The 27,096-nt window shown below is 37.7% G+C and overlaps 1 long non-coding RNA gene across 1 annotated transcript; it reads right to left on the bottom strand.

Annotated features, from left to right (window-relative positions):
- Positions 1-8,002: 8,002 nt before the first annotated feature.
- On the bottom strand, positions 8,003-19,656 carry LOC139042164 (uncharacterized). The gene is made up of 3 exons (XR_011498489.1): positions 19,554-19,656; positions 19,031-19,149; positions 8,003-8,351 (listed from the first exon to the last, which is right to left on the bottom strand). It is a non-coding gene; the product is annotated as an uncharacterized lncRNA (long non-coding RNA).
- Between the last annotated feature and the right edge of the window lie 7,440 nt (positions 19,657-27,096).

Below are 27,096 nucleotides of genomic sequence, written 5' to 3'. Positions count from 1 at the left end.
TAATCATTTAATGATGTTTATGTATATCAAATAATTACATTTGCACCTTAAATGTATATAATTTTACTTGTCAATTTTACCTCAATAAAACTGGAGGGAGAAATAAAATAAAAAATATTTTTTCCAGAAAGTGGTAAAATACAGGGGTCATAGAAAAATCAATATTCAGAATATTAATGAACTTCTCCAAAGCCACATTGAAAAAAGGAGACAATGGATAAAATGCCTTCAAAATACTGAGTATAAATTGTTCTCAAACTAGAATCCTATATTTAGCGAAATTACTATTCAAGAATAGAACAGGGCTATTTTAATACATGCAAAGTTTCAAAAAGCTTACTTTGATGGGCCCATTCTCAGGACACACTCTGATAAAATGAAGTAAATCCAAACAAAGATATAAACACATGTAAACACAAGACGCAATGCAAAAGTGAACAGGGGAAATCCTCCAGATGTCAGATCCATTACAAGAGAGCACTAGCAATAGAGAGCAACCAATGCAGATCAGAGCAGATCAAAAGCCTCAGGAAGATATTTCTTTAAAAAAAAAAAAAAAAAAAGGAAATGAGAGGCTGGTGCAGTGGTGTAGTGCTTAAGTTTGCATGCCCCACTTCAGCGGCCTGGTGTTCACGTGTTCAGATCCTAAGTGCAGACCTACACACTACCCATTAAGCCATGCTGTGGCAGCATCCCACATACAAAATAGAGGAAGATGGGCACAGATGTTAGCTCAGGGCCAATCTTCCTCACCAATAAATAAATAAAGGAATTGGTAGACTATCTGTTGCGCTTAAATATAACAAGTAGAGATTACACAACTAGGGCGACCTTAGGGATAACTTGGTGATAACTACACAGAAAGCTAAGAAACTGGGAGCGAAAGGAATAAATCCAGAAAATACAAAAAGTTATGTACAAAAAGAAAAATGAGATGCCACACAGCTCAGCTGTGAATAGTGCTTAATAGTCCTAGTAATGTAAACATTGAATATTGATGCAACCAAAATTATCTCCATATTGACACAATGAAAGATGACATGCATGCAAATCCATGATGATAGCAAGGGGACAGGTAAAAGAGAGCCAAATCTTCATCTTTGATAGTGAGAATTAAATAGATAACAGAAAATCTGGGAAATAAATATATACGTGTTATTTAGAGATATGGAGTTAAATGTTCAAAGAGTCCATGGAAAGAGTTAACAGAGGTCACCTCCAAGGGACAGGAATAAAAATAGGGGTCTGGGGCTGCTTTTTGTCTTCCTAAAAATTCTTTTAGAACTGTTTGACTTTAAACGTTATGTAGGAACATCTTGGATAAAAATTTAATCTAAATTTTTAAAAGATTAAGGAAATAATTAGACGAACCCAAATTAAGGGATAGTTTACAAAAAACTTAGTTTCAACTCTTCAAGAGCATCAATTAATAAAAATCAAATAAAGGCTGAGGAACCGCCCCAGAGTAAAGTAGACTAAAGAGATTTGGCAACTAAATGTATTAAATGACCTGGGACTAGATTCTGGAATAGAAAAAAAGGTGATTTAAAAGACATAATTGAGATAATTCAATTGTAAATTTTATGAATTTGATAGCTGTATAAGGATTAGGTAAAAGATAGTTCTCTCTTAAAAAATGCACACTAAATTATTTAGAATGAAAAGTAATGCTATGCTATTTGAATTTAGTCTCCAATGGTGCATCAAAAATATATGGTATATGTCAGGCACTATATTGTTTATATTCCATCCATTGTCTTATTAAATACTTATAGTAACTGAATCAAATAAGTTGTACAGCCACTTCTATTTCATGGTTAAAGCAAACGAATCCCAGAGAGGCTCATATATCCAGTAAGTGGCAGAGCCAAGAATTGAATGCAAGTCTGTTCATTTTCCCACTTTCTCATTTTCTCCATTGTTCATTTTCTTTCTTTAATAGACTTTTATTTTGAGAACAATTTTAGATTTACAGAAAAACTTGAGAAGATATTGCAGAGAATTTCCATGTACTCTTCACCCGTTTTTCTTTATTATTAACATCTTACATCACCATGGTACATATATTACAATTAATGAACCAAGACATTAAGTAAACTCCATACTTTATTCACATTTCCTTAATTTTTACCTAAGGTCCCTTTTCTGGTGCATGACACGATCCAGGATACCGTATTACATTTCGTCATCATGTCTCTTAGTCACCTCTTCACTGCACAGCTTTCAAGATTTTCCTTGTTTTTGATGACCCTGACATTTCTGAGGGCTACTGATGAGACATTTTGTAGGATACTCCTCTGTCTTCTGATGTTCTTCTCATAAATAAACTGGGGTTATGGAGTTGGGGAGGAAGGCCACAGAGATAAAGTGCCATTTTATAAAATTATGTCAAAGTTAGATACTATCAGCATGGTTTATCTGTTGATGCTGACTTTAATCACCTGGTTGAGGTAATGTTTGCCAGGTTATACACTATATAGTTATTCTTTTCTCCTTTCCTTTTCATACTGTACTATTTCAAAGGAATCTACTATTTGCGATCCATGTTAAGCAATGAGGAGTTATGCTTCCTTACCTTGAGAGTGGAATATCTACATAAACTGTTTGGAATTCTTCAGTCTCTTATTCCCCATTTACTTATTCAATCATTCACTCATGTCACTGTAGACTGGTGGATATTTATTTATATTTTTGGTTATAATCCAATATGATTTTGTTGCTTATGTTGTCCAGTTTTGACCATTGGGAGTTTCACCTACTCAACCCTTCTTTCTCCTTCCAAACACCTGGCAATTTTTTTTACTGTTTCTATAGCTTTGTGTTCTTTACAGAATGTCATATAATTGGAACCATACAATATGTAGTCGTATCAGACTGGCTTCTTTCACTTAGAAATATGCAATTGAGGTTCACCCATGTCTTTTCGTGTTTTGCTAGTTAATTTATTTTTGTCACTGAAAAATACTCCACTGTATAGATGTATCATAGTTTGTCTATCCATCTCCTATTGAAGAATAGCTTGGTAGTTTCCAGTTTGGGTGCTCATGAATAAAGCTGCTATAAACACTCATATGTGAGTTTTTGTATGTATATAACTTTTTAACTCATTTGGATAAATACCTATTAGCATGCTTCCTGGATTGCATGGTAAAACTGTTTATTGTTGTAAGAAACTATCTTACTGTATTGCATAGCGGCTGTACCATTTTGCATTCCCACCAGCAATGAACGAAGTTCCTGTTACTCTGCATCTCTGCCAGCATTTAGTATTGTCAGTCTTTTGGATATTAGCCATTCTAATAGGTGTTACTCATATCTCATTGTTGTTTTAATTTGCAGTCCCCTAACAACAAATTGTGTTCAGTATATTTTATGTTATTAATTGCAAGTATGCATTTACATATGCAAATTTAAAAATTATTTAGGAGGTTTGGGGAACCCAGGAAGCAATCCTCTTTTATGAGATGTCTTTTTCCCATTTTTTAATTGGCTTCTCTATTATAGTTGAGTTTTAAGATTTCTTTGTATATTTTGGGTAAAAGTCCTTTATCAATAGGTTTCCTCTCTATAATGATACTACTTCTCTACCAAAAATTGAGAGAAAACAAGTAACAGGTTCCAGTCCAGGCAGCCATAGAATTAGAGTCAACACAAGACTGAGAAGTTAAAAAGCAATTATCAGGATGACATCAGAAAAAGTGATGGATTAGGCACCTCCAGAAAGCCTGTCTCTCCAGAAAAGCAGTGAATAAACTGGTAAAACCTGTCAGAATGAACTTTATCAGAACATTGAAAACAAATCATAATTTTATAGCAAACAGGTAAACACTTAAGGAAAAAACACCTGAATCCCAGTAAGAGAGCTTCGTGCCATTGTAACTCAACCCAGCCCATTCACTGCCCCCTGGTTGGTGGAAGACTTGGAGACAATAGCCTGCATTCTCAATGTAGATTCCCAGATTCCTAGCAGCAGAGGGAGAAGAATGGACTTCAGTTTCAAAGAATTGTGGTTGTTTCTTGTGACTTGCTTGGTGGTTCCCAGAAAGACCAAATCAAAGAGTTTGCTTTTATTTAATCTACTTCAGACTCTCCCAGAGATGAGACAGCTACCCAGGGGCATTTATTAAAAATATTTGAAGGCAAATGTATTAGCTTCCACTGCCAGGGACAAGGGATAACAGTTGAGGAAAACAATAGACAAATCAAAAAGCTTAGAAGGAAAGCCTGGAGCATGAGACACTTTGGAAAATAAGGGCTTTGAAAAGCACTCACTTACTCCTGGGAATTGAGGAGGCCATACACATGCCATGGGCTGGCATATTCTCAGAAAAAACTTGAGAAAGACCTAAGTTCTCCCCTCTGGATGACTTTCAGGCTCTGGAAGGAAGTGAAGGCTATAGTCGAGGTGTAAATGGCCAGGCTCACTGTTAACAGCATCAGCATAACACAAACAGAGCTGTAATAAATGACAAGGGATTTATTTCACCCCGTTTCTAGGGTTTAAGGACATCTCCGTTGAATTGGTAGCTGCCTTCAGTTGCTACACATGACAAAGAATACAGACTTTACAAAATTAGGTCCAAAATTAACTAAACAAACAACAACTACAACAGGGAGCAAAAGCAAACCCTGGGGAGGGGAGATAACCTCATTTTCAGACTTGCCACTTTATAGTATCCACAAGGTCCAGTTTGCAACAAAGTAAGTTATGAGGCATGCAAAGAAACAAGAGATGATTGCCCACACCATGGAAAAAATCAAATTGACAGAAATTATCACTGATGAAGCTAAACTGTTGCTTTTATTACACTAAGACTTCAAATCAACATTTTTAAATATGTTCAAACTGTTAAAGAAAATCAAGTACAAAAAACTAAAGGAAACCATGAGAATTATGTCTCACCAAATAGAGAATATTAAAAAAAAGAAAGTAACTATACAAATGAACCACATAAACAGTCTGGGGTTGAAAATTACAATAATGGAAATGCAAACTTTACTAGATGTGTTCAACAGAATATTCGAGTAGGCATAAGAAAGAACCAGATAGGTCAATTGAAATTACCCAATTTAAGGCACACAATGAAAAAAATGAACAGAGCCCAAGAGAGCTGAAGTCCAACATCAAGCATACCAACTTATGCATAGTGGAAGTTACACAAAGAGAGGAGAGAGAAAAATGGCAGAGATAATATTTGAAGAGATAATTTCTAAGCTTTTTGATTTGTCTATTGTTTTCCTCAACTGTTATCCCTTGTCCCTGGTAGTGGAAGCTAATACATTTGCCTTCAAATATTTTTGATAAATGCCCCTGGGTAGCTGTCTCATCTCTGGGAGAGTCTGAAGTAGATTAAATAAAAGCAAACTCTTTGATTTGGTCTTTCTGGGAACCACCAAGAAAAATTTTCCCAAATTTGATGAAAAACATTAACCCTCATTTCCAAGAAGCTCAATGAATCCCAGGTAAGACTAACTCAAAGAGATCCACAGCAAAATCTTAAAACTCAAAGACGAAGGGAGAACTGTGAAAGCAGCAGAAGAGATGTGACGTCCACACAAGTGATTCTCAATAAGACTGACTGCCGCTTTCTCATCAGAAACCATAAAGGCCAGAAGGCAGTAGGATGACACATTCAAAGTGCTGAAAGAAAGACTGTCAGTCAAAAATTCTATATCTGGCAAAACTATCATTCAAAAACAAAGAAGAAATTAAGGCTTTCCAGTAAACAAAAACAGAGAGTTTGTATGTAGCAGATCTATCCTATAAAAAATGCTAAAAGGAGTCTTCAGGATGAAAAAAAGGACATTAGACAATAACTGAATATGCTGAAATATACATGAAGAAATAAAGAACACTAATAAAGGCAATTATACAGATAATTATAAAAGTCAATATGAATTTTTGTTTTATTTGTAACTTATTTTTTCTATATAATTTAAAAGACAACTAGATAAAACAGTAATTATAAATCCATGTTCATGGGCACATAATGTACAAATGTATAAAGATGAAATTTGTGACAACATAAAGAGGGGAATGAAGCTATATAGCAAAATTTTACATATTATTGAAACTAAGTTGGTATTAATTAGAAGAAGAGTGTTATAAATTAATTGTTACAAATGTTACCTGCGATTCCCAGGGTAACCACTAAGAAAATAACTTAAGAGAAGAGAATCAAAATGGTACACTAAAAATTATCTAACAGAAAAGGCATTAATAGAAGAAATGATGGCCCCCCCAAAAAAATATATGAAACATACAGAAAATAAATAGCAAAATAGAAGCAAGTCTTTCTTATAAGTAATTACATTACATGTAAATAGATTAAATCCTCCAGTTAAAAGGCAGACATTGGCAGGATGAATAAACAAAAATGATCCAATTAGATGCTATCTACAAGAAACTCACTTTAGATCCAAAGACACAAGTAACTTGAAAGTGAAAGGATCCAAAAGATATTTCACAAAAACAGTAAACTAAGAAAGCTTGAGTGTCTATATTAATATCAGAAGACAAAAACTTTGTTACAAGAGAAAAAGAAGGACATTATATAATGATAAAAGGGTCAACCATCAGGAAGAAACAATTATGAACATATATGCACCTAACAACAGAGCCCCACATACATGAAGCAGAAAGTGGCAGAATTGAAAGGGGAAATACACAGTTCAACAATAACAATTGAAGATATCAGTTCCCCATTACTTTTAATAATTGACAGAACAATACACAGAAGATCACAAGCATATAGACAACTTGAACAATATATATGCCAACTACATCCAACAGACACTCCATGCAAAAATAGAAGAACACACATTTTTCTCAAGTGCACATGGAATATTCTCCAGGATAGACCATATGTTAGCCTATTTAAAAAGTCTGAAATTTAAAATGATTGAAATCAAACAAAGTATCTTCTCTAACTACAATGGAATAATATTAGAAATAAATAACAGAAGGAAATCTGGAAAATTCACAAATATGTGGAAATTAAACAACATTCTCTTAAACAACAAAGTCGGAAAAACTCACAAGGGAAATTGGAAAATACTTTCAGTCAAATGACAATTAAAATACAACATACCAAAATTTAGGGGATGCAGCAATAGCAGTGCTCAGGGGAACATTTATAACTATAAAAGCCTACATTTAAAGACAAAAGAATCTCAAATAAATAAGCAAACATTCTACCTTAAAGAACTAGAAAAAGAAGATAAAACTAAACTCAAAGCAAATAGAAGAAGGAAATAATAAGGATTATAATGGAGATAAGTGAAAATAGAGAATTAAAAAACAATAGAGAGAAGCAACGAAACCAAAAGTTGATTCACAAAGAACAGTAAAGTTAATATACCTTTAGCTAGACTGACAAAGAATAAAAGAGAGAAAACTCAAATTGCTAAAATCGAGTGAAAATGAGGACATTACAACTGACTGACTCTACAGAAATGAAAAGGATTAAAATAGAATTTGATGAACAACTGTAGGCAACAGACAGAAAGGGCAAGTTTCCAGTAATATACAAACTATCCAAATGTACTCAAATAGAAATACAAAATCTAAAGAGACCTATAGAAATAAAGAGATTAAATTAGTAATCAGGAAAACTTTCCACAAAGCCCTGTTTCAGATAGCTGCACTGCTGAATTCTACCAAACACTTAAAGAAATATTAATACAAATTCTTCACAAACCCTCCCAAAAAATAGTAGAGTGGGAAACATTTCCCAACTCATTCTATGAAGCCAGTATTACCCTGAAATCAAAGACAGACAAAGAAATCACAAGAAAATAAAACTACAGAGCAATATGCATTATAAATATAGAAACAAAAATCCCCCCAAAATACTAGCAAACCAAACCCAGCAGCATATTAAAAGGTTAGACACAATGAGCAAGTGAGATTTATCCCAGGAAAGCAAAGGTAGTTGAAAATATGAAAATCTCAATATAATACATTGTATTAATAGGGTGAAAGAACAAAACCACATGATCGTTACAACTGATGCATGTCTTCATCTGCTCCGGCTGCCATAACTGAGTACCACAGACTGCGGCTTAAACAGCAGAAATTTACTTCCTCACAGTTCTGGAGGCTGGAAGCTCAAGATCAAGGTACCAGTGGAGTTGGGTTCCTCTGAGACCTTTTTCCTGCCTGGCAGATGGTCACCTTCTCACTATGTCTTCAGATGGCCTTATACCTCTGTGTGCACACTTTTCGTGTTGCTTCCTCTTCTTATAAACACGTCAGCACTACTGGATCAGGGCCCAATCCTGAAGACCTCAGTTAACTTCAATCACCTCCTAAAGGCTTTCTCCAAATACTGTCACATCATGGGTTAGGGCTGCAACATAGGAATTTGGTGGGGACATATTTTAGTCCATAACAATGCAGACAAATAGTTGACAAAATCCAATACTATTCATGATAAAAATATTCAAACTAGAAACAAAAGTGAACTTCTTCAATCCTGAAAAATGTATCTATGCAAAACCCACAATTAACATCATACTTAATGGTGAAAGACTTAAAGATTTCTCACTTAAAATCAGGAATAAGAACAGGATGTCTGCTCTCATCACTTCTATTCAACATTGTACTGGAAGTTCTAGCCAAGGCAAGCAGGAAAGAAAAAGAAAGGAAAGGTATCCAAATTGGAAAGAATGAAGTAAACTCTCTCTATCCACAGATTACATGATCTTATATATAGAAAATCCTAAAGAAACCACACAAAAAAATATTAAAGTTAATAAACAAGTTTGTCAATCCATAACAATACAGAAAAGTGGCAAAATACAAAGTCAATATACTAAATTCAGTTGCATTTCCATACACTAGCAATGAATAATCCAAAATTGGAATTAAAAAACAATTCTATTTACAATAGCATCTGAAAGAGTAAAAACTAGGAATAAATTTGACCAAGGAGGTGCAAAACTTGTACAATGAAAAATACAAGACATCAGTGAATGAATTAGGATGAATCTTAAACAAAGGAAATCCATGGATTGGAAGAATTAATATTAGGATGGCAATATTACCCAAGGTCGTCTACAGATTCAACGACATCTGTATCAAAATTTCAGCTACCTTGTTGCAAAAACGGACAAGCTGATCCTAAAATTCATATGGAATTGCCAGTGATCCTGAATAGCCAAAATAATGTTAGAAAAGGAAGAACAAAGTTGGAGGACTCACATTCCCAATTTCAGAACTGACTACAAAGCTACTGTAATCAAAAAGTGTGGTACTGGCCTAAGGATAGACATATGGGTCAATAGGATAGAATTGGCAGTCCAGAAACAAACCCTTATATCCCCGGCCAAGTGATTTTCAAAAGACTGCCAAAGCCATTCAATGGGGAAAGAATAGTCTATTCAACAAATAGTGCTGGCACAACAGGATATCCACATGCAAAAGAATGAAGTCGTACCCCTACCACATACCACACGCAAAAATTACCTCAAAACAGATCAAAGACCTAAATGTAGGAGCTAAAGCTATAAAACTTAGAATAAAACATTGCAGTAAATCTTCATGACTTTGGATTGGTCAATGGATTCTTAGATATGATACCAAAAGTAAAAGCAACAAAAGAAAAATAGATAAATTAGACTTCATCAAAATTTAAAACTTTGGTTCATCAAAGGACAACATCGAGATAGGGAAAAAAGTACCTACAGAATTGAATAAAATATTTACAAATCATTTATTTGACAAGTTATTAATATCCAAAGTAGATAAAGAACTCTTACAATTCAACAACAAAGAGGAAAACAACCTTACTTTTTCAATGGGCAATGAGAGTGATGTCAGCATCACAGAAGAATGAGTTGTTCCCTTTGTTTCTCTCCTCTAAGTTACAACCAATCAGACATCCATTGACCAACAGAAGGTTCCCTACATAGCACAACAGGACACCTAAGAGATCCACACTTCTATGCATCTGAAAGTAAATGGACTGGACCTGCAGGAGGCAGTAGAACTAGAGGAGGAGCTCCCCTCCCTGTCCTCCAACAGCAGAGATCCAGGGTGAAGAGACTTATACTGGCGAACATGCCTGCAAGTGGCCACAGTGGGGGCAGAAAACAAAGAGAAAAAAAGCAGGCAAGGCTTTCTCCCTGCCCATCTCCTAGCAGATCCTGACCCCACAACTGCAAACAGTTGTGGCAGGGGTGGAGAAAATGGATGCAGCTTGCTCTCTGCCCACATCTCAGTAGATTCAGCCCATGCAACTATGAGCAGCTGTGGTGGGGGCAGAGAAAGTGGGCATGGCTTGCTCTTGCCCATCTTCCAGTGGATCCAGAAAACATGTCCCCTCAGCCTCCCATAGGAGCAGCCGGGTCTTCCAATACTAAGGAATATATACAAAACTCAGATTTTCCCAGGTGAAGCAGGGCCCCCTGACCTGACTTCTCAAAACAGAACAGCTAGCACCAGAGACCAGAGGCAGCACAGAAAGCAGTAACCAAAATGTCTACCTGCTTAGTCCCTAATACACTGTAGCAGTGGCAAGTGGAACCTGTGTCAGAGGCTTCAGGAACCATAGAAGAACCAGTGACCCAGCCCCCAGTGCTGGGATCCCTGACACCAGCTCCACCAGCAGCAGGGGCTGCAAACAAGTCCCTGGATCCCTGGGATCCCAGCAGCAACAGCAACACCCATGAACCCAGCACCCCTAGAAGTAGTACAAACAGCACCCACGGACAACCCAGGATCAGAAGCACAGGCAGTGCACAGGGCAGCAGCACCCAAGCCAGCAGAGAGCCCACAGAGAGCCAGCAGAGGAACATGAAACCCAGGTGACCCTGGAAGCAGAAGTGCTCAATGCCTGGTGACCCCGGTGGCATCACCTGAGATTGCAGCAACATCAGAAGCAGCAAGACACCAACAACGTCAGAGTCACAAGTAGCACAAGGAGGGTACTGACAATACCTCTAGTAGAGGCAGTGGAGGGTGGGAAGTGCAGGCTCTCAGGTACAACCAGAAGAAGCTCAGAACAAATGTAACCAAAGCCTTACCCAAATAAGAAAGGTGTTTACTACCACAAAGGTGCCAGCAGAGGATCAATTCATCAAACACCATGAGGAACTACAGTAACACAGCAGAACAGAAGGAGAATGACAACTCTCTAGAAATCAAACATGAAGTCACAGAAGATTACAATCTGACAGCAAATTCAAAATAGCTGTCATGAAGGAACTCAATAAGTTACAAGAAAATCCAGAAAGATAGTTCAATGAGCTCAGGAATAAAATTAATGAACAGAAGGAGTATGTCACCAAAGAGACTGAAACTCTAAAAGAAAAAAAAACAAACAATTTCTGGAGATGAGGAACACAATTAATGAGATTAAAAATAATGTAGAAAGTATTAAAAATAGAGCAGACCACACAGAGGAGAGAATTAGTGAGCTCAGAGATAGAAAGAAACCTAGAAATGATTCAAGTGGGGGAGGAGAGAGAACTAAGACCTAAAAAATTTAAGAAATTCTTCAAAAAATATCCAACTCAATTAGGAAAAGTAATACAAGGATTATAGGTATTCCACAAAGAGAAGAGAGGGAGCAAAGAGCAGAGAGCTTGTTCAAAGAAATAAGAGCTGAGAACTTCCAAAACCTGGAGAAGAAACTAGACATAGCAGTATAAGAAGCTAATAGAACTCCTAATTACCTCAACGCAAAAAGACCTTCTCCAAGGCATGTAATATCAAAACTGTCAAAAGTCAAGGACAAAGAAAAAATATTAAGGGTAGCAAGATGGAAGAAAAGAATCTACAAAGGAAACTCCATAAGGCTTTCGGTAGACTTCTCAGCAGAAACCATAAAGGCTAGGAGAGAGTGGAGTGACATATTCAAAATACTGAAGGACAAAAACTATCAGCCAAGAATACTCTATCCAGGAATTGGAAACTCTATCCAGCCAAGAAAACTCTATCCAGAAAAATTGACAGCAATCCAGTGAAACTGTCCTTCAGAAATGATGGAGAAATAAAACCTTTCCCAGAGAAACCAAAGCTGAGGGAGTTCACTACCACTAGGCCTGCCTTACAAGAAGTGTTGAAAGGAGCCCTCCTACCTAAAGCAAGAAAACAAAAGTTTACAAAACTTTGAGCAAAGAGATAAATGGACAGGCAAAATCAGAAAATTACTGCTCTATATCAGAATAGCTTAGTAAACAACAAAGGTTATAGGTTCTAAATGACAAAGGGAAACAAAGTGTCAAAAATAAATATAACCACTTCAACTTTGCCACAAACTCACAACACGAAAAAGAATGATTTGTGACAACAAACACATAGAAGGTGAAGAGGAAAGAGATGAAAGCTGCTTAGGCTGATGGAGATAAGAGGCTATCAGAAAAAGGACTATCTCATCTATGAGATCTTTTATACAAACTCCATGGTAACCACGAAACAAAAAATCAGAGCAGAGTCACCTATCATAAATAAAGAGGAAACTGAGAAAACAATCACACAAAGCCACCTAACTGAAATGACAGACAGAAACACCAGGGAAGGAAAACAATGGAAACATAGATCAACCGGAAAACAAAAGATAAAATAGCAGTAGTAAACCCTCACATATCAAGAATCACTCTAAATGTAAATGGATTAAATTAATCAATCAAAAGACACAGGGTGGCTGGATGGATTAAAAAACAAGACCCAACAATATTCTGCCTCCAGGAAACACATGTCAGCTCTAAAGACAAATGTAGGCTCAGAGTGAAGGGATGGAGGATGATACTCCAAGAAAATGGCATCCAAAAGGAAGTGGATGTAGTGATACCTGTTTCAGACAAAACAGACTTCAAGATCAGAAAGATAACTAGATACAAAGATGGGTGTTAGATAATGACAAAAGGGACATTCCACTAAGAAGACATAACATTAATATATATGCACCTAACACAGGAGCAGGAAAGTATATGAACCAACCATTAACAGTCTTAAAGGGAGAAATTGACAGCAACACAATAATAGTAGGGCACCTTAACACCCCACTTACATCAATGAATAGATCATCCAGATAGAAAGTCAACAAGGAAAGAGTGGCCCTAAATGAAGCACTAGAGCAGATAGACTTAGTAGATATATATAGAACTTTCCATCCAAAAGCAGTAGAATATACATTCTTCTCAAGTGCTCAGTCAACATTCTTAAAGATAGACCATGTGTTGGAAAACAAAGCACAACTAAAAAAATTTAAGAAGATTGAAATCACATCAACCATCTTTTCCATCCATGATGGTATGAAACTAGAAATCAACTACAAGAAAAAAACTGGGAAAGTCATAAATATGTGGAGACTAACTAACATGCTTCTGAACAACTATTGGATCAATGAAGAAATCAAAAAATACCTAGAGACAAATGAAAATGGAAATACAAAATACCAAAACTTAGGGGATGCATCCAAAGCAGTACTAAGAGGGAAATTTACAGCAATACAGAACTACCTCAAAAAACAAGAACAATTTCAAACAAACAATCTTACACTATACCTAAATAACTAGAAAAAGAAGAGCAAACAAAGCCAAATGTCAGTAGAAGAAAGGGAACAATAAAAATCAGAGCAGAGATAAATGAAATAGAGATTGAAACACAATAGAAAGATCAATGAAACTAAGAGCTGATTCTTTGAGAAGATAATAAAAATGACAAACTCTTGGCAAGATTCACTAAGAAAAAAAGAGAAAATTCAAATAAATAGAATGAAAAACAAAGTAAGAGAAATTACAATGGACACCACAGAAATAAAAAAGATTATAAAAGAATACTTTGAAAAGCTATCCACCAAGCAATTGGATAGTCTAGAAGAAATGGATAAATTCTTAGAATCATACAACCTCCCAAAAATTAATCAAGAATAAATAGAGAACCTGAATAGATCAAGCACAAATAACAAGATTGAAACAGTAATCAAAAACCTCCCAAAAAACAAAAGTTCAGGACCAGATGGCCTCCCCAGTAAATTCTAACATTCAAAGATTTAATACCTATCCTTCTTAAACTATTCCAAAATAGAGAAGCGGACAGAATGCTTCCTAACTCCTTTTATGAGGTCAACATTACCCTGGTACCAAACCAGACAAGAACAACACAAAAAAGGAAAATTACAGGCTGATACCACTGATGAACAATGATGCAGAAATCCTCAACAAAACATTAGCAAATCAGATAAAACTATACATTAAAATGATTATACACTACAATCAAGTGGAATTTATTCCAGGGATGCAAGGATGGTTCAACATCCACAAGTCAATCAATGATTAATTAACAAAATTCATTATTAACAAAATTCATTAACAAAATGAAGAATAAAAATCACATGATCATTTCAACAGATGCAGAGAAAGGATTTGACAAGATTAATATCCATTTATGATTAAAAACTCTGAATAAAATGGGTATAGTAGGAAAGTACCTCAACATATTAAAGGTCATATATGACAAACCCACAGCGAATATCATACTCAATGGTGAAAAAGTGGAAAGTTGTTCCTCTGAGAATAGGAACAGGACAAGGATTGCCACTCTCACCACTTTTAATCAATATGGTGCTGGAAGTTTTAGCCAGAGCAATTAGGCAAGAAAAAGCAATAAAAGGGATTCAAATTGGAAAGGAAGAAGTAAAACTGTCACTATTTGCAGATGACATGATTCTATACATAGAAAACCCTAAAGAATCCACAAAAATCTGTTAGAAATAATCAATGAATACAGTACATTTGAAGAGTACAAAATAAACATACAAAAATCAGTTGCATTTCTATACGCTAACAACAAACTAGCAGAAAGAGAAATCAAGAATACAATCCCATTTACAACTGTAACAAAAAAAAAATGAAATACCTAGGAATAAATTTAACCAAGGAGGTGAAAGACCTATACACTGAAAACTATAAGACGTTATTGAAAGAAATTGAAGAAGACATAAAGAAATTGAAAGACATTCCATGCTCCTGGATTAGAATAAACGTAGTTAAAATGCTCATATTATCTAAAGCAATCTACAGATTCGATGCAATCCCAATCAGAATCCCAATGACATTCTACACAGAAATAGAACAAAGAATCCTGAAATATACATGGAACAACAAAAGACTCTGAATATACAAAACAATCCTGAGGAAAAATGAACAAATGTGGAGGTATCACACTCCTTGAATTCAAAATATCCTACAAAGTTATAGTCATCAAAACAGTATGGTACTGGCACAAAAACAGACACACAGATCAATGGAACATAATCAAGAGTCCAGAAATAATTCCACACATCTGTGGACAGGTAGTCTTCCACAAGGGAGACAAAGAACATACAATGGAGAAAGGAAAGTCTCTTCAATAAATCGTGTTGGGAAAACTGGAGAGCCACATGCAAAAAAAATGAAAGTAGGCTGTTATCTTACACCATACACAAAAATTAACTCAAAATGGATTAAAGACTTGAATGTAAGACCTGAAACCATAAAACTTCTAGATGAAAATATAGGCAATGCACTCTCTGACATTAGTTTTAACAGCAACTTTCTGAATACCATATCTACTCAGGCAAGGGAACCAAGAGGAAAAATAAATAAATGAGACTACATCAGACTAAAAAGCTTCTGCAAGGCAAAGAAAACCATCAACAAAATGAGAAAACAATCCACCAACTCTGAGAATATATTTGCAAATCATATATCTGACAAAGGGGGTTGATTTCCAAAATATATAAAGAACCCGTGCAACTCAACAACAAAACGGTGAACAACCTGATCAAAAAAAATGGGCAGAGGATATGAGCAGACATTTTTCCAAAGAACATATACAGAGGGCCAACAGGCACATGAAAAGATGTTCAACATCACTAATTGCTAGGGAAATGCAAATCAAAACTACAATGAGATATCTCACACCCATCAGAATGGCTATAATTAACAAGACAAGAAAAGACAAGTGCTGGAGATGACATGGAGAAAAGGCAACCCTTGTACAATGCTGGTGGGAATGTAAACTGGTGCAGGTGCTATGGAAAACAGTATGGAATTTTCTCAAAAATACAAATGATTCAGCTACTCACTACTGGGGGTATTTATCCAAAGAACATGAAATCAATAATCCAAAAAGATATATGCACCACTATGTTCACTGCAGCATTATTCACAATAGCCAAGATGTGGAAGCAACTCAAGCGCCCATCAATGGATGCATGGATAAAGAAGATGTGGTGTATATATATATGATGGAATCCTATGCAGCCATAAAAAGGGACAACATCATCTCATTCGCAACAACATGGATGAACCTTGAGGGTATTATGCTAAGTAAAATGTCAGCCAGAGAAAGACAAATACTGTATGATTTCATTCATATGTGGAAGATCAACAAGCGAACACATAGATAAGGAGAACAGAATAGCAGTTACCAGAGGACAAGGGAGTAGAGGGAGGGTGAAAAGGGGTAAAGGGACAAATATACATGGTGATGGATAAAAACTGGACTCTCGGTGATGCAACAGGGCAATCTATGCAGAAACTGAAATACAATAATGTACACCTGAAATATACACAATGTCATAAGAGAATATGACCTCAATAAAATAATTTTTTTAAATAATAAATAAATTAAATGGACAATGAACTTAAATATACATTTCTGTAAAAAAGATATACAAACGGCCGATAAACACCTGAAAAGATACCTAATTTAACGTCGTTAGTCATTAAGGAATTGCAAATCAAAACCACAATGAGCTACTACTTCACATCCAGCAGGATAACTCTAATCCAAAAAAAAAGCAGAAAATAATAATTGTTGGTGCGAATGTGGAGAAACAAGAATCCTCATACACTGATAAGGGGAATGTAGAATGGTGCAGCTACTGTGGGAAACAGTTTGTCAATTTCTCACAAAGTTGAATTTAGAGTTACCACTGGGCTCAACAATTTCACTCTTAGATATATACCCAAGAGAACTGAAAGCGTATGTTTACACAATAACTTGTACACCAAGTTCATGTTAACATTATTCATATTATAAGGAAGAAGTGGAAGCAACCCAAATGTCCACTGATTGATGAATGGATAAACAAAATGTGGTATACTTATACAATGGAATATTATTCAGCCATAACATGGAATTAAATTTTGATGCATATTACATCATGAATGAACCTTGAAAACATTATACTAGGTGAAAGAAGCCAGATATAAAAAGCCACATATTTATGATTCCATATATTTGAAAGACCTAGAATGGGCAAATTCACAGAAACAGAATGAAGAGCAGTGTTCGCCAGGGCACGAGGGAGAGAGAAATGAGGAAGGACTGCTTAATGGGTCTGTGGTTTCTTATTGGAGTGATGAAAATATTGTAGAATTAGATAGTTGGGATGGTATCACAACATTGTGAGTGTTTTAAAAAGCATTGAACTTTATACTTAAAAATCATTAAAGTGGTGATTGGTTAAAATGGTTATGTGAATTTTAACTATTTTTTTAAAAAAGCAATAGTCATACAAGACATTCTCCCCTCCCGTTCACATCTCTTTAATTCTGACACTTACTTTCATGGAACATGACCGTGGGAGAAGAGACTAAGTCTTACACATTGTGATATGTCTCCTTTCCCATCAAGAACTAAATTTCTTTCTTATTACTTGCTAAGAAATCCAGAAGAAGGCATAAACTTGACAGGAAATCACATCTCAGCCTCTTGTCAATGTTTAAACAATTTCCTTGCTAATGAAACTAGAGGTCAAGTGTCCACAGGGTCAACAGCAGCCCAAGTGAGTGTCTGTGCCTCAATCCCCTACCCTTTCTCATAAATATTTCTTGACTCTTTGTTGTTTGAATAAATGACTACAAGGCAAATGCTCCTGAAAGGTTGCTGATCAAAGTGCGCTTTATTGTTACAGACATAATTAAGTAATGCTTCTATGTATCCTTTCTTTGGGGAGATGGAACACAAAAGATACTAGAATCTCAAACAACTTAGTCAGAAAGGCATCCAATTACTAATACTTTTTAATTATCACGGCTAGCTGCTCTGCAGTCACATCTGCAAGGTTTAGCTGTATTTACAGAAATTAAACCGCAAATCAAGTTGTGAAACTCTCCCCTCTTATGAGTTGTCCAAAGACTATTAAACAAAATAGAATTTAAAAACAGCATGGAGTTATAAATAGCCTGCTGTTTGGTATAGCTTGTCAATCTGTTACCACTTATGCATATTCTCTAACAGCTCTCTAATTAGCACTCACTTTTGATACTACTGCTCCTAAAATGTTTACGTTGGAAGTTACAAATTACTGTCTAATTATACTGGCTACTTTGTTTTGCATAAAGTTTTAAAAAAATCCCATTCGTGCTATAAAAAAAGTGTGCTGTCATCACTTTTTCTATAGAATGACTAATAAAGTTTGCCAGTTTTAAGCTGGATATCAGCAATGAGCAACTTTAATTAAATTTGGCAGTGTAAGAATTCAAGACTTTACTTCCTTTAGGAGCGAACCCCTTGCAAGCATGAAACGTTTGCATAAATGAAGTCAAAAGATATAATGCCAGTAGAGTGGCAAACTCAGCATTTGACTCGCAAATTCCAGGAAAAACTTTTCTTTCGAAAGTTTCCAGCTTCCCAAAGGTTGCTGTGCGCAAGGAACTTGAAACATTTGTGCTTCTACAAACCCAGTCTGGGAGAACCTTGGAAATCAGTGCTGCGAGGGGTCAAAGCAAGAGAAAAACTACTGTTTTGGCAGAAAAATATCAGGGCGATGATCTTAATAAAACTGAACTTTGCCAGATCCATTTAAGTTCTTCACATTCTGTGAAGTCTCCCTGCTGTGAAACGAGCCAAACCATTCATCAAAACCAATCATCCTGTCACTGGGAACTCTTTATCCAGAGTCTCCTGGTGGTTACACTGATGTAAATTGTATCATTTGTTCAAAATATTCCTGCTTCTACTACCAGGGAGAGGGGATTCCAGAAGGACTGTAATCTCACTCCACTGACACCAGGGGGCGTTGTGACTTACTTTGACCAATGATGTGCGAGTGAGTGCTTCTGAACAGAGATTTGAGGGCCATCATGTTGTCCATCACAGCTCATGAAGCCAGCATGTATCAGATAAAGGCTGCTCCTTCTGCCTTGGTCCTGGAACGCAGATAACCTGGATGAGCCACAGCCAACCCATGATGGGCATGAATTTACAATGAACGGAACATGTAGCGGCCATTTGGTACTGCAGCATCACTCAGCCTATGCTGATTGCTACATACACTTAACTGCCATGTGCTATTTCAGTATTTAGTAAATATCCAATAAATATTGAAAAAAATGAATGAACTAATGGATGAAGGGAATAAAAACTGCAAAAATTGTTATTATTATTATTATTAAGATTAAATCTGCATATTCAAATGCAAGTTGTCTGTGTTAAGAGGAAATTGTGTTACACTGTATTGAGACCAGCTTTATTTTCTAGGCACAAGGCCCACACCTCTCCATTTTACCCAAAAAGTCAGACGTGATCAACACACCACATGTTCTCTGATTACCAGGAAGTGTAGACCATGTGAGAGGCCAGCTTTCCTTCAGAACCTGATCAGTAGGGGCAGGCCTTCCTCATCACTGCGTTCCTGCCCATGCAACGTATCTCTAACACAACAGCACTGGTCCAACCCTTCAGTGTGTTTCACAAGCTCTTTTATGATGGAGACAGGGTCAAGTGGCAGCTCCAACGCATCTGCACAAGGGACATTTGGATTTGGAAAATAATCAGGGCACGACACAGGGTGAGCTGCCTTCCACATAAGCAATCTCCTGGCTAAGCCTCAACACACAGGATTTTGGATTGGCTTGTATGCTAATTATCAGCTGTTCTTGTTGGTATATAAATTATCAACACTCCATATAAAACCCCAGATTGAACTGCCCATAGTGATCCCCATTACGTGTCATACACTGTGGAAATTATTCTTCCTGGTCTGTAAGTGCTGGCCACCATAGCTTTCTGGTAGAGTTCTACTGGAAGATTATCTTCAGAACTGATACTGTTTCACATACTCCAAGTCCTCCACACAGCCATAATGAAGACCCACTTCTTGTGAAACCAAAAGCCCTGAGCAAAGCGAAGCATTTGTGGAACTGCTTTTCTGGTGGGAACAGTGTCACTTGGCACTCCCTGCCGCACTGGGCCTGGAACATTGTAAAAATGGAATTCCTTCTCGCTGGTGGCAGAACGGACTGAGACTGCTGCTCCCTGCCATTCCCCCCAAACAGCTTTCAACATTTCACAAGCTGAGTTTGAGACGCCCATAAAATATTTGAACAGCCAAATTACCCCTTGGGAAGAAAGGAAACTTCCCCTTCTCCTGTACAATGAGCTCCTGCGATGTTCCAGGCCTATGTCTGCTTTGCTCCTTGCTCAAGCTGGGTAAGAGTTAAGAGGCACATAAAAACCTTCATACTAGAGTACTCAGTGTGGTGGTAGAGAAATCACAGCGTGCTGTGGGAGTAAAAAGAGCAGCTCTCAGCCTTGTCCATAGGGCGGGGTCAGGAAAGAAAGATCTCCTTGAGGAGGGAATACTAAGCTGAGGCAAAAAAGATGCCAACAAGGCAGCCAGGTAAAGGGTGAGGAGAAAGGAAGCTCCCAGCAGGAGACACGGCAAGTGCAAAGGCCTGCAGGGGAGGGTGAACATGGCGCCAGGAGAAACTGGAAAAGACTGACTGTCGGAGTCCAGAGTCCAGAGAGAGAAACGTGGGAGATGAGGCTGGAGAGCTTCAGTCAGTCAAAAAGATCTTTGACCAAGTGTTTGGAACTTTGGGCTTTATCATGAGTCAATAGGAAATCAGATTTACATGTTAGTAAATGTGCAAATTTGGCTACAGTGTAGTTTAGCAACAGTGGGTATGGGAAGTCCCGTTAGGATGCTGTATTTAGTTATCTACTGCTATTTAACAAATTATTCCAAAACTTAGGGGTTTAAAACAACACTTATTATCTCGCAATTGCTGTGAATCAAGAATCTGGGTACAACTTAACTGGATATTTAGGTTCACAGTTGCTTCCAAAGCTGCAATCAAAATGCCATCCAGGATTGCAGTCATCTCAAGGCTCAGCTGGAAAAGGACTTTCTTCTAAGTTCAGTCATGGTGGTTTGCAGCTGTTAGACTGAGGGCCTCGATATCTCACTGTCTGCTGATCAGAAGCCCACAGGGAGACTCACAACATAGCCGTATGCCTCATCACAGCCAGCAAGTGCCACGAGCCAGAGAGAGAGCAGGCAAGCAAAGCTGAGGTCGCAGTCTTTGATAATCTAGTCTCAGAAGTGGCGTCCCATCACTTTTGCCATATTCCTCTCACTAGAAACAAGTCACTACACCCAAACCCACTCTCAAGGGGAAGATATTACACAGGGTCATGAACACCAGGACACCGGGCTCAAAGGGAGCCATCTTAGATTCTACCTGCCACAAAAGCTGTTGCAATGATTCACGTTTGAGATGCTGGTAGACGTAGTAGAAACGAAGAAAAGTAGACAGATGCGATGACTATTTAGACAGTAGAATCAACAGGATTTAGGCATTGCAGTGAGGAAGAGGTAGAAGGCAAGAATGACTCTCAGGTTCTGGCTTCAGCAAAGGGGAGAATGATGATGCTACTTGCTGAAATGTAAACACTTAAGGAGAAATTAGATTTCTAGGCAGAAATTTTATGAGTTTTGTTTTGTACATGTTGAGCTTGAAGTGCGTGTGAAACATCAGAGCAGAGTTGTCCTTCCAGGTCTGATCTGGAACAAGAGATTTTTGGGTCCTCCCTCAGAGGCCCAACTTCTGGTGAGTTTTTTATGAACACGTATATTAAATTGGATTCTACCCACCTGTTAATCTGGTTATGCGAAGCCATGGATGGATGGCCCTTCTGGTCCGAATATGGAAAGAAGACCCTAGTAGTCACTACTCTAACTGAATAATTATCCTTCAGGAAAAATATAGACTAGTCCAGCAAAAGCCTTCTCTAGTTGCAGTATATTGAGACTGTACAAATCCTTCTATCTTCACATTGGATATAAAACAGAGTCGTCCAGCTGGTGATCAAGTCAAATTTTAAGTTGTAAAGAATCATCAGGCACCTGAAATGCAAAGGACTTGAAAGACAAAACTTCCATTTTCTGACGTCTCTAGGTAGTGGGAGGGAACAGAGGGGCCTCAGTGGATCAGAGATGCAGAAGCAGAGGCGTCTCCCTGCAGAGATCCACAGACACCCCGTGAGGCAAATCAATTTGGGGGTGAGAAGTCTGATGCTCATTAAGAAAATGCAAGCACATGGTGGGAATCAGTGAACTGTTTTAGTTTCCTTGTTCAATAACATCTCTTTATTATAGCCTTCCCTGAAACACGAGATAGCTCTGAAACTTTATTGTGTGCAAAGACAAAAGATGGCAAAGCTTTTCAGAAAAGTCTCATGAGAAAACAGGTAGAATTATCTTGATCACATAAATTAGACCCAAAAAATCCAGGTCTTACTCAAATTGATGATGAAAAAGGAAGGGGAATACAGTACTGAAAACAAATGTTCCTGTGTATTACTCCACTGGCTTATACATGGACCGAGATCCTGAGGTCCATCAGTGTTCAAGATGGTAACCGGAGAGGCAGGTTCTTTGACCGCACTGCTGCTTTTCAGGAGTGCTAGAAAGCAAGCCACGTCCTTGTATTCCACTCAGTAATACCAAGTCAACCACTTCCTTTTGTTTTTGCATTTCAAGGATGCCTACAAATCTTTGCTAAGGAGAATTCTGGCAAAACTGCCAACAAAGACACAACAGAAAATTACGATAATTAGTTCAATTAGTTAGTTAGGGAAAATCAGTTAGTAATGATGGAGTAACTACTAACTAACCCAGAATTTTGCTAAGTGCAATTATAAATCACAAGAAGCTATCATATGTGCTGAATGTCTCCTTGAATATATAAGAACCAGGTATTCTATAAATAATAGTACTATATTAATTATCATTAATAATTAGCTGATTTATAATTAATCTAATTAGCCCGCTGGTTATTAATAAATGTTAAATATTTATTGCATACTTACTATGTGCCAGGCATGGCTCTAAGCAGTTTATGTTGAACCTCACAACCACCTCATGAGGTGGGTACTTTGTGCACGAGGAAGCAGATGCACCAAGGGATGAAGCAGCTTTCCCAAGGTCACTCAGCAGGGAGATGGTGAATTTACTATGAGATGCGGAGTCTCTGAATTCAGAGCGCTGCATTATGACCTTTAAGTTCATCACAAAACTCAGGCTATACAATTGCCCTAGGAGGCAGGCACTCGAATCAGGCCATTTTATAAATGCGAGACTGATACTCAGAGAGAAGATATAACTTTATACTTTATACTGCATGAAGGCCAAGATATTTGCTCTCCAATAAAAAGATATACATTCTGTATAAGGAGGATTCCACACATTCCACACACCTCAGCAGGACAGAATTAGTGAGACACAGGAAAGCCGAAGTCACTCCACATGAAGAAGAACTCCACCACCACCAAAGCCTCCTAGAAAGGTCACAGCAGTGCGAGGGCCCCTTCACTGATACATCAGGTCAAGGCTGACGGGGCTGATGAAGAGGGGATTTTTGCATCAGGAAAAGGTTCTACCACTGACCTCTGAGGTCCTCTCCAACCTCAGGATGCTATGATTCACATGACTAAAGCACCGGTTCCTTTCATTCCTGGGAACCTTGTTCTTTGTATTCTGCACTCCTTACCATAAAATCGAGAAACAATGCAGGCTGGCAGCATAAAACTAATTTTGTTTTTTTTTTCTTTTTTTTCTATTTTTTCTATTTATAGAAACATAATTAGAGATCAGGTTAGGTGATCTGAAAAATATAAGAAACTAACTTCAGTGTTTGACTCTCCAAGGAATAAGACCAGTCTTAATATTAGTTGGAGTCATTTTCTAATTTAGCAGGGACATTTCATTTTTCAACTGCCAGTGAGGTGATTGGTGTGGCAGAGACAGACAGATCGAGCTGTGAGCAGCATGGATGGATGGTCCAGTGGGGACTGCATATGCTTGCCTTGGGTATTATGTTTCGTACTTTCTATAGACGCATTCCTTTAAAGAGTTTTGCAAATTTGATGCAAGGTTAGAAACCTGCCTCACTGCTTCTGACAAACAATGCAAACATCCCAAGTGCTGTCAGCCTGTTCAGCCCTATGACACGAGCATACTATTCTTCGAGCATCATGCTTCTTTCTTTGTCAAGAACAAGCTTCTTTTGTCTGCAAAACTCATGGAGAGGATTATTTCCAGCAAAGGACAAAAGCAGAGAATAAGAGTAGTGGCCAATTTGCGTGTGTTCAGCTCAGAGTCTCCCTCTGTTACCCTACACAGGCTGAAATCAATCCTTCCAGATATGTGGGCCCAGGAGAAATAACAGTGGACTCTAGAGAAATACGTAGTTGTCAGAAAAAATAGAAGCCAGTAGATGGAAATTCTCTTATCTTCCATCTACCAAATCTCTAAACTTTGCTGCATCGGTACCTCTCCTCTTTCTCTCCCCTTGCAGTTGAGGAAGAAGTCCTTTCCCACATATGTGGAAGCCTCCTTCCCCTGCTTGTGCTGTGAACCTCAACCCTTCCATCCGTCTAAGGAACCCCACTGACTCTGTTGTTCTCTGCCCCTCCTGTAACTTCATCACCCCCTTATTCTTCAGATACATCCCATAAACATTCAAAAATGTTCTACTCTCTCCCATCTTTAAAAAAGGAAACTATTTACACCCCACATGCCTCTTTAGCATGTCTTATTCCTGTCTTATTCCTCTCCTCCTCGTTATAGTCAGTCTTCAAAAGAATTTGAGTTGTCTGTATACACTGTCGCCACATCTTCTCACTTCCATTCGTTCTCTCTTAGATCCACTCTAAGCTGGCCTCATCATCATGACTCCACCAAAAGTGCTCTCACCAAAGGTACTAGGGGCCTCCATGTTTCTAAATCCAATGGCTACATTTTAATCCCCACTTCACATAGCCTTTTGGGAGCATGTGTCATTTCTCTTGAAATGTCCTCTGGTTTCTGTGACTGCATGCTCTGCTGGCTTTCCTATATCTCTCAATCCCTGTCTCTTGGGTGTACCACCTCCTCCACTCAGTTTCACATATCAAAGTTCCTCAGGGTTTAGCCCTAACTGTTCGCCTCTTCAAATTTCTTCCTAGGGATTTCTCTCATTCTCAAGGCATCAAACACAATCCATCTGCAGAATCATGTCTGTCTTGTTCAGCAGAATTTCTCAATGCCCAGGACAGTACCTCACACATGTAGTCTCTCCATTATCTTTGCTTTATTAATTGACTTGAAGCCAGAAATTCCAGGTTAATCATGGAGAAAGGCACAGCAAGTGACAGGGAGTTAAACACAAGGGTTAAAAGTGACTTTGAAGTCAGATCTTGGTTCATAGCCCAGGTCTTCTTCTTACTAGCTTTGTGATTTTGGACAAATTACTTATGCTTTCCCCTTATTTCTAAAATAGGGTTCAGACTAGATTGGGTGTATTCAGGGTGGTCTGGCCGTTAACCATATGACTTCACTCCTATGTGGAAGATAAACAAACAAACACAGGGTTATAGAGAACAGATTGGTGGTTACCAGAAGGGAAGGGGATGAGGGGAGGGCAAAAGGGGTAAAGGGATACATATGTATGGTGATTGATGGCAACTAGACTTTTGGTGGTGAACACGAGGCAGTCTACACAGAAGTCAAAATATAATGACATACACCTCAAATTTATATAATGTTATAAACCAATGTGACCTCAATAAAAAATTAGCATGCTAAATAAATAAATAATAGAATAAAATAAGGTTAAATATGGTATCTATGTTGGATTTCTCTGAGAATTAAATGTACACTAGAGTTAAAATTTCATAAGGTCAGATATTTTCACCTATTCTGTTCAGTGAATAATCCATTTCACCTAGAGTCCAGCTATGCTCAGTAAACTCTTCCTGCACACCAAATGCAGCCCACCACCTGTCCATATGGCCCAAGAGCTAAGAAGGGTCTTTACATTCTTTAAATATTTGAGGAAAAGGAACAAGAATATGTGATAGAGACAGTATGTGGCTTACAAAGTGTAAATTATTTACTATCTCATTACAGAAAAAATTTTCTGACCCCTAGAATAATGCCTGACACAGATTAGGTGTCCAAAATAAACTTTTATTAAATGACTAAATGAATGAGTGAAAGTATGCACGCATCTAAAGTGCCGAGAGGCTAATGCGTACTGAGTGCTACGTGAAGCACTGTGCTGCCATCGTCATCACTGTCTTGTGTGTGAAACCTCTCTAACAGAAGGCAATGTCAGGGCTCCCACCACCCGTCAAAATAACCTGCTGAAAAATGAAGCATTCAAAATGCCCCCATTTATCTACCATCACACTCTTCATTTGATGATGCTTTAAAACTACTTTATTAAATTGAAAAGTTGTTTTAATAATTTTATATCTATTATGAATGATTTATTCCATTGCTAGTGATGCCGGCATTGTGATCCCCTCACCCTTAAGGACAGTGTTTTCTAAGAACTGACAGTCTTCTGATGAGTTTTTCTAGGCAAAAAAACCATATTTACTGCAAGGACACACATTGTTTTGATACACAACATCCGTACAACAGACAGTCTCCCTTCTTTGGGTAATTCTGCCATTTCTTATAGGAAATCACCCCTCACTACTCTCAGTCCATGAACATCAGGCAGAATTGACATCCCCTTGGCTGAGGAGAGGGCATGACACACAGGACTGACCAGCCAATGCATCACAGTCCCCTGGCCATGGCAGGTAATTAAAGGACAGGTGCATGGCCCAGCCAGAACTCTCTTTTTCACCAGCTTTTAACCCGAAACATTAAGGAGTTTGAACCACTAGCAGCCATCTTGCTCTTAGTAGAGTTTGATCTTGCAGCCAAAACAGAAAAGAATAGCCAAGAAATGGAGAGAAACTGAGCTCAGCGACATCTTTCTGAGCCTCTCTCTCAAGAGCTCACTTGACTAGTCTGTTTGGTCACCACGTGGCTTAAT

Source organism: Equus asinus, chromosome 26 (assembly GCF_041296235.1).
Source record: "Equus asinus isolate D_3611 breed Donkey chromosome 26, EquAss-T2T_v2, whole genome shotgun sequence".
Taxonomy (NCBI): domain Eukaryota; kingdom Metazoa; phylum Chordata; class Mammalia; order Perissodactyla; family Equidae; genus Equus; species Equus asinus.
This window is presented reverse-complemented; position numbering and strand designations above follow the sequence as displayed.